Source organism: Odontomachus brunneus, unplaced genomic scaffold (genome assembly GCF_010583005.1).
Source record: "Odontomachus brunneus isolate Ranch 3 - 2012 unplaced genomic scaffold, Obru_v1 Obru_scaffold_054, whole genome shotgun sequence".
Taxonomy (NCBI): domain Eukaryota; kingdom Metazoa; phylum Arthropoda; class Insecta; order Hymenoptera; family Formicidae; genus Odontomachus; species Odontomachus brunneus.
The window spans coordinates 1,433,877-1,440,679 of NW_022639504.1; positions in this window are offsets into that span (position 1 = coordinate 1,433,877).

Below are 6,803 nucleotides of genomic sequence, written 5' to 3' on the forward strand. Positions count from 1 at the left end.
TGAAAGAGAGAGAGAGAAAGAGAGTGAGAAGGTAATTACGAAGAGAAATGTCGGAAAAAAATTCACGCTTATCCGCATACATATATCTGCTCAATTCCATTGCAATTCCGTTACGTTACGTTTGTCGTCTCCCAGAGCGCACGTTTTCGGAAGTGACTATCGAAGGAAAGGTATGAATAATGCACAGTATTGACCGTCGTATTTACACCTTGCAATTTCGCAATGTACTCGGTATAGCACTCCAACTCGGTCGGTTAAACAAGAGTGGAATTTGAGATCCTGTACGTAGAGACAGCCCCAGCACATTATCACTTTTTCTTCCATCCACGACGTAGTCTCTCATCATTGTAGGTAATGCACTTTCCAGGAAGAAAAATGCTTAAAAATTGAAAAGTTCTACGCGCAGTTCTTATAGTCATTCTCGTGAAATATCTCGGTAATAAAACTACGAGAAAGCCCCCGTCGGGCGTGAAGTTTAAGAGAAATTAACCAAAGAGTGGACTTTCGTCAACTATCTGTAGGATTAATTCGGGAGCTCAGTTTTACTTGTCCGGAATAATTCTTGTTCCGGTACTATAGAAATCTTAGTACTTCGAAGCGGTCCTCCGCCGAGGACACCGCAGTGATCGGAGAGTATTTATCGAGTGAAAAAGGAGTGCTAATAGTCCTGGGGCACTCTACATAATCACGTATACGCGTTCATCTTACGTCAACCTTCTATAACTCACAGCGGAGTAAACGCCCCAAAGCTATTTTTACGCTACTGGTAAGAGATATACCGGGGACTCGTGTACCTTCTGAAATGATCAACGCTCTGTCCAGCGGAGGAGTGGTACATAACCCGAGAGTGGCTTAGTAACAATCAAAAAATGGGTTATAGAAGGTTAAGCTTCGCGGTCCCTCTCGAGGCACGTAAAACTGCAGCGGATTCGTATCCAGGCATTAATAAACATATCAAAGCGAGCGCAGCACGCGCTCGCGCGGCTAAGCGAGAACGGAAAATACGGAGCGCGGGTTCTAGAGAAGTCCTTGCGAGAGGAACGTCGTCTAGCCTGCCGCCTCGTCGTTCATGCCGAATCTAATCACCATAAATATTCCATTTGTTTCCGCGATACGGCGTCTAGGGTCGAATTTGCGATCGCGCCGAGACCGCGATGAGAACCCCCCCGACACCACCGTGATTGAAGAAGCGTGCTGAGAGAAGCGCGATCCCGTGGACGGCAGTTCGTGGAGATGTGCTCCTGCTCGCGACGCGAATCGTCGCGCAACTTCATTCTCGAAAGCGCCTTTTGTCTCGATTGCGTTTCTCTCGGAGCAGCCAGTCAAAGCCTTTGTCGCGGAGACGGAAGCCGAGCTTGATTGCCGGACACGTGTATCCGCGCGCTCTGGCTCGCGTTCTGTGAAATAATTAATTTCTCGTTTCCATCGTAATTCGGATAAGATTCGAATCCTTTGCTTTTCGCCGCGAATTAATTACTGTGATGCGCACTGAGAGAAGGGAGGATTTCAGCGATTGTCGTGTCGTGTTACGCGATAAACGAGCACAAGTAGATGTCGTGACCTATTCGCCGAATGAGATTTGCATCGAGCGTTTTCTTATTTCACAGCCGTTGGCGCTATCGAAATGAGATCGGATCGACCCGCCGGTAGAGTCACATCGAATTGTAAAGAATAATAAGCCGCGCGACGGCGCAACAGATATTCTATCGCGCCGGATAAATATGCAAACCCGCTTAACGAATACAAATGGAATGATTATCTCAGGCTGACGGTTACGTAATGACGCCGGGATGCCCTGTGGCGATTACTTTTCGCTCGTGTCCTCTTCCCTTTCTTCTCTTTCCTCTGTTTTTTCGCTTTTCACGTTCGTCTGTCATGCTGATCGCATTCGAGCTCGTTAATCGCCAATTACCAGCGGCAACGACAGCCCCGCGAATCGCCGCTTGCGAACAGACGCGCCGAGAGATGAACGTGAAAAAATCGGAAAACGTCGCCCGGAGCGGGAGTGGCGTACCTTTTGATTTCCTTTCATGTTTCTTTGCCTGTACTCGTTCATCCCTTTCTGTCCTCGCCCCTCCTCCATCCCCTAACCTCTCATTTCGCGAGTTTACGAGCGCTCGCTTCGGCTCGCTCACTAAGCGTTCGAACTACGAAAATTCATTTAACACGAAAAGCATCTAGGAATTTTACTAAGCGAGATTCGGCTCTTACACTTATGCTTCCCGTTGAAAATTGTAAAAATTGCTTAAGACGACTTTTTCTTTTTTTTTTGTTCTTTTGTCTTTTTTTTTAATCTTATACGAAGGTAAACTTAACTCGATACATGTGTCGTCGCTCGCGTCTTTTCAAATCCCTCGCGCTTCCATTTCACCCTCCACTTAGCCCGGGGTGAGAGTCCATCAGCGGGCTTAACTTTCCGCCGGAGTAGGACGCGTTGCGTCGCGAGGCGTCTCGGAGATCCGGTGTTCAAGAAAATAATCGGCCGGCCGCGGATATTTGCGAAGCCGAACTCGCCAAAGCTCCGACGGATTATTTTTCTGCTCATTAAGCGCTTCTGAAAAATCATTCTGCGTCGTAACGGCGCATAGTTACTTCCGCTGACGTAATCTCTCACCTCCCACCTGACCTTCCCGTCGAGATCGATGCGCGAACACCCGGCGATAAAAATCCCAGTCGCGGAAGTTCGCTCACTACGGTCGAGGCGGGCGACAACGATGCACCGACTGCAACTTCGACGGAACGAACGAACGATCGACGAAATTGAGCTCGTGATAAAAAAATAGAACTCTCGTTCGCCGCGACTATCTCGGAAAAACTATGGGAAGAGAGAGAGAGAGAGAGAGAAAGGGAATGAGTGAGTGAGGGAGGTAAGAGAGGAAAGATGTTTTCGGGAAAGTCGCGATCACCGCGAGAGTTCATCGTTGCACCCTCTGCCCTGACCATCTAATGCGTCTCCGAGTAATTAGCTCCGTCTCGCGCGTCGCCGAGCCGAGCGAGTATGCACGCCGCTCGCAATTTGAGCTGAGTTGCACCGACAGTCTAACTTACTCCGGGTTAACTAACTCCGGGATTAGTGATTCTCCATGTCCGGTTATAGTTCTACTTACGGAGACGGAGAGAGACAGATTGAATTCTTGGTTGCGTAATATCGAGGAAATTGCAGTGAATTTCCAAAAATGAGCGGGTCCAAATGGACGACGAAATCTTTATTTGCGCCGATTAATTGCATGTCCATTTCTCATTTGTAAGTGAATCTTGATTACCGTTCGTAAACATAGGTCCGATTATAAAAAGGTCCGTTCAAAGTTACCCCGGTTTACCGTGCAAACGCGGGTCTCGAAATCTGATGCAGAAAGCATGAGAAACTCTGTGCAGTGAGAGCAGAAAAGAGAAAGAAAATGAGAGAGACGGAGAGAAAGAGTGAAATTTACACGATTGTGTGGATGTTGGTGCAACCAGCTCTTAACGCTCGGCAGCGATTAAAAATCCACGCCACGACCTAACAAAGTGTTCCACGATTATTGCTAGAGTTCAAGTGATATGCAGGCCGCGTTTCAGCGCGCAGACTTTAAACGCGGTTGCATCCATTTCTTTCGGACAGGTCGGAGTGGAAGCTCGGCCATCAACAGTTCGTGCATTTGCACTTTCTTTCCCTCTCGGTGAGAAAAATCACTTCTTACCACGGTTAGCGTCGTCAAGCCTCTCTCGGCGCTTCGCTCACTCCGACTTGTCAGAGACCAGGACATGTTCGAGGCGTGCTACGAGAAAAAAATGCTTTCACGACCGTTCGAGCCACGTCCACGATTCCGCGAGGTGAGCACGCACGCAGGTCGTATTATCGTTAGAAGAAGTCGTAAAATCTTACGAAGTAGAGGTATCAGCAAGAATGTAGATCCCTTACGTATTACAGTGATAATAGTAGTGAAGTTGAGGTTTTTAAAGCCTTACGAAGTACCTTGGTAACGTAGAGGTATAAAAATAACGAGTTGACGATTCGTCCAGAGTTCTCCCGTGCGAATTAACTTTCACAAAGTAAGAGACCGAAAATTTACAAGTAAATTGAAGCGGTAAGGTGGAATTTTTTAACCTTGCGAATACACCTCACTATAGAGCAGTTATGCTATTCTCTTACGGCGCTATAATGTCGATATAACAATAGTAGTATATCTCTCGAAGAATATATAACGTCTACGTGTACGAACGATGAAGAGCGCGCACTTTTGTCAGTTGTCATCATTATCTCTCACTGCGTCACCCAGTCGGAGTTATTTTTGTCGTTCTAGAATACATCTTTACTTGGTGTGTGATATTGATACTCTCTCTGAGTAAAGTAAATCGGTAGAAATGTCGATCGAATCGTTAAGTGGAGTATCTCACCGATAGTCAGTGAGTATTCAACCAATTTTCAATGAAAACATTTCCACTTTATTGCTCCGTCTTATGTCTCACTGATTTTGCTCAGTGGAAATAAGATTTCATCACAAAATTTCTAGTACACAAATTTATTATATACTCTGTGCGTATAAAAAATTTATATATTAGAAATCATATCAGATTTTCTGCGATGTGGAACTAATAACTTCTGCTAATCCTTGCGTGCAATGACGCTGTCCGTGTTTGCAGAATACACCAGTGATGGAAACAGTCGCTACTATCAGCTGATTTTTTCAGTGAGATTTTACTGATCGCAGTGCTGTGTTTATAACTGAACCACCAGTTACGAGTATAGCATTTCGGTGAAGAATGCTCTGATTGTACTTCAGAGAGTGTATTATTAGTCTTTAAGTGGATGTCGTCAGAAATGTTACTCGTCATTTCTTGCGAGATGTACTCGTTATGCAGAGAGTCGGGTTTATTCGCGTTAATAATACACGGGATCTGCAATAATTCAGACGTCTGCGACAATTGAAAACAATCGAGAAGGCTGTGCGAATTCCCTAGATAACTGCATAGCGACGTCTACGAGCGCGACGGACGAGAGAAACGGCACGAAATTCTTGGCGTTTTCGATGACAGGTCCGCGAATAAATCTTCGCGACGTGGCTCGGGACGTCAGTAAATTTGCTTGCCGGTGTAAAATACGCGTCATGAAATACTCGTTATTTAAACGGGGCAGCACAAGCCTCGAGGGAATCCAATGCACGGCGCTCGTGCACGGGCGTGGTGGCGACACGTGTTGATCTTTGCTAATATTTATATTCGTATTAGGGAAAGCTGTGCGCCAGAGGCGATCACGCGCGTCTTCTCCGTGTTCTCGGCCGAGTGCTCGTTGCTGTACGTTGGAGGGTGGTTAAACGCCACAGGCTCGTGCTCGCGCTTGCGACTCTTAAAGCGGCTCCTTCAACTGTGACTTTCGTCTGCGAACGTTAAAGTTCTCGTCCTGGGACGCGCGAGACGCGCTTTCTTGCGTGTTCCGTTGCGTGGCGTTTCACCAACATACGCCAACGTACGATTTTACGTCTCGTCAGCAGGTTTGTGTCGTCCAAGACGGTTCGCCGCACGAATGACACTCTTTCTGTTGGCTCGTGTCGTACGCGAGAGATACTTTCGACGGCTGTTGTTGCTTCTGCAAACCATTTCCCAAATATTGTTGCCAAATATTGTCTCGCGTTCATAAATATTGTTTCTTCCGTTTCGCAATTGCTTGCCAACGTGCGCCGGCGAGACACGGGAGAACGCGGCCGCGATATCGGCGACGATACGTATCGGAGGCATTAGAATCGCATCGAAACTCGGCAGATAAGAATTTGTTTGTTTACATACGGCCATAACGCCGGGAAGTCTGACAACAGCAGGCACTTGGCGAGTTCCTTGATGCGACGCGACTCGCGCGGGACGGAACTCCGACATCGCCGGTTCGTAAAGTTCGTAACGTGGTGTGTCGCGAAAGTTAGCCAAGTAATTCTCGCAATTGGACGAGCATCGGGAGCGGTCTGAATGTCCTCTTCACCGCGGTATTTCCGTGCTGGCATCGTCCACCCAGACGTGAGCGATTTCGCAAGGGGGTTATATTGGAATATTCCTGGATCGATTCGCAACGGGCGAGCCTACCATGCGATTACTACCGGTTGTGTCCGTGCCATGCTTGACTTTTGCGAGCGCGAAACTTCGTCTTCAAAGGGAAAGGAGCGTCCCGACTTGTCGTCGGGAATTTTAGCTTGAGACTCTTACAAAGGCGCGCACCAACTTCCGCGGCGGCGATCTACTTGCGTGAAACTCGGATCGCGACACAAACATAACGAGATAAATCTCTCGATGTCGTCGTCGTCGTCATTGTCGTCGTGGAAAATATCCCGTTCGGCTACGATTATACACTCGGAGTCAACAAGTCGACTGTGACAGCGATCCTGTTCACTTTACACTTGCATTCGCCCGGCGCTATTGCACCGCGAATTAATGGAGGCACTGTCGAGAGTCGCACGCGCGTGATTCCCGGCGACGATTTGCCGGCGTCTGATGTCGCAATTTACCGTAACTGACGTGCGTGTCGAGGACCCTTAATTTCGCACAGCTCGCGACGTGAGATAAAAGATCCTTCTCGAGGAGTGATGCGTCTCTCCAACGTATCTCTCTCGCCGCGTCCCCGACTGCCGGATTATTACATAACCGTATAACGCGGCCAATAGCCGCGGATCGAACGCGGCTACAGCCTTCGGAAGTAGATCGCAGGTAATAATGTTAATGCCGTGCCTCGCCGAATAATATTTGCCGATATCATCTCCGCCGACGAATCCGCTCGAGGTTGCGCTCGCGCAGAGAGAGAGAGAGAGAGAGAGAGAGAGAGAGAGAGAGAGAGAGAGAGA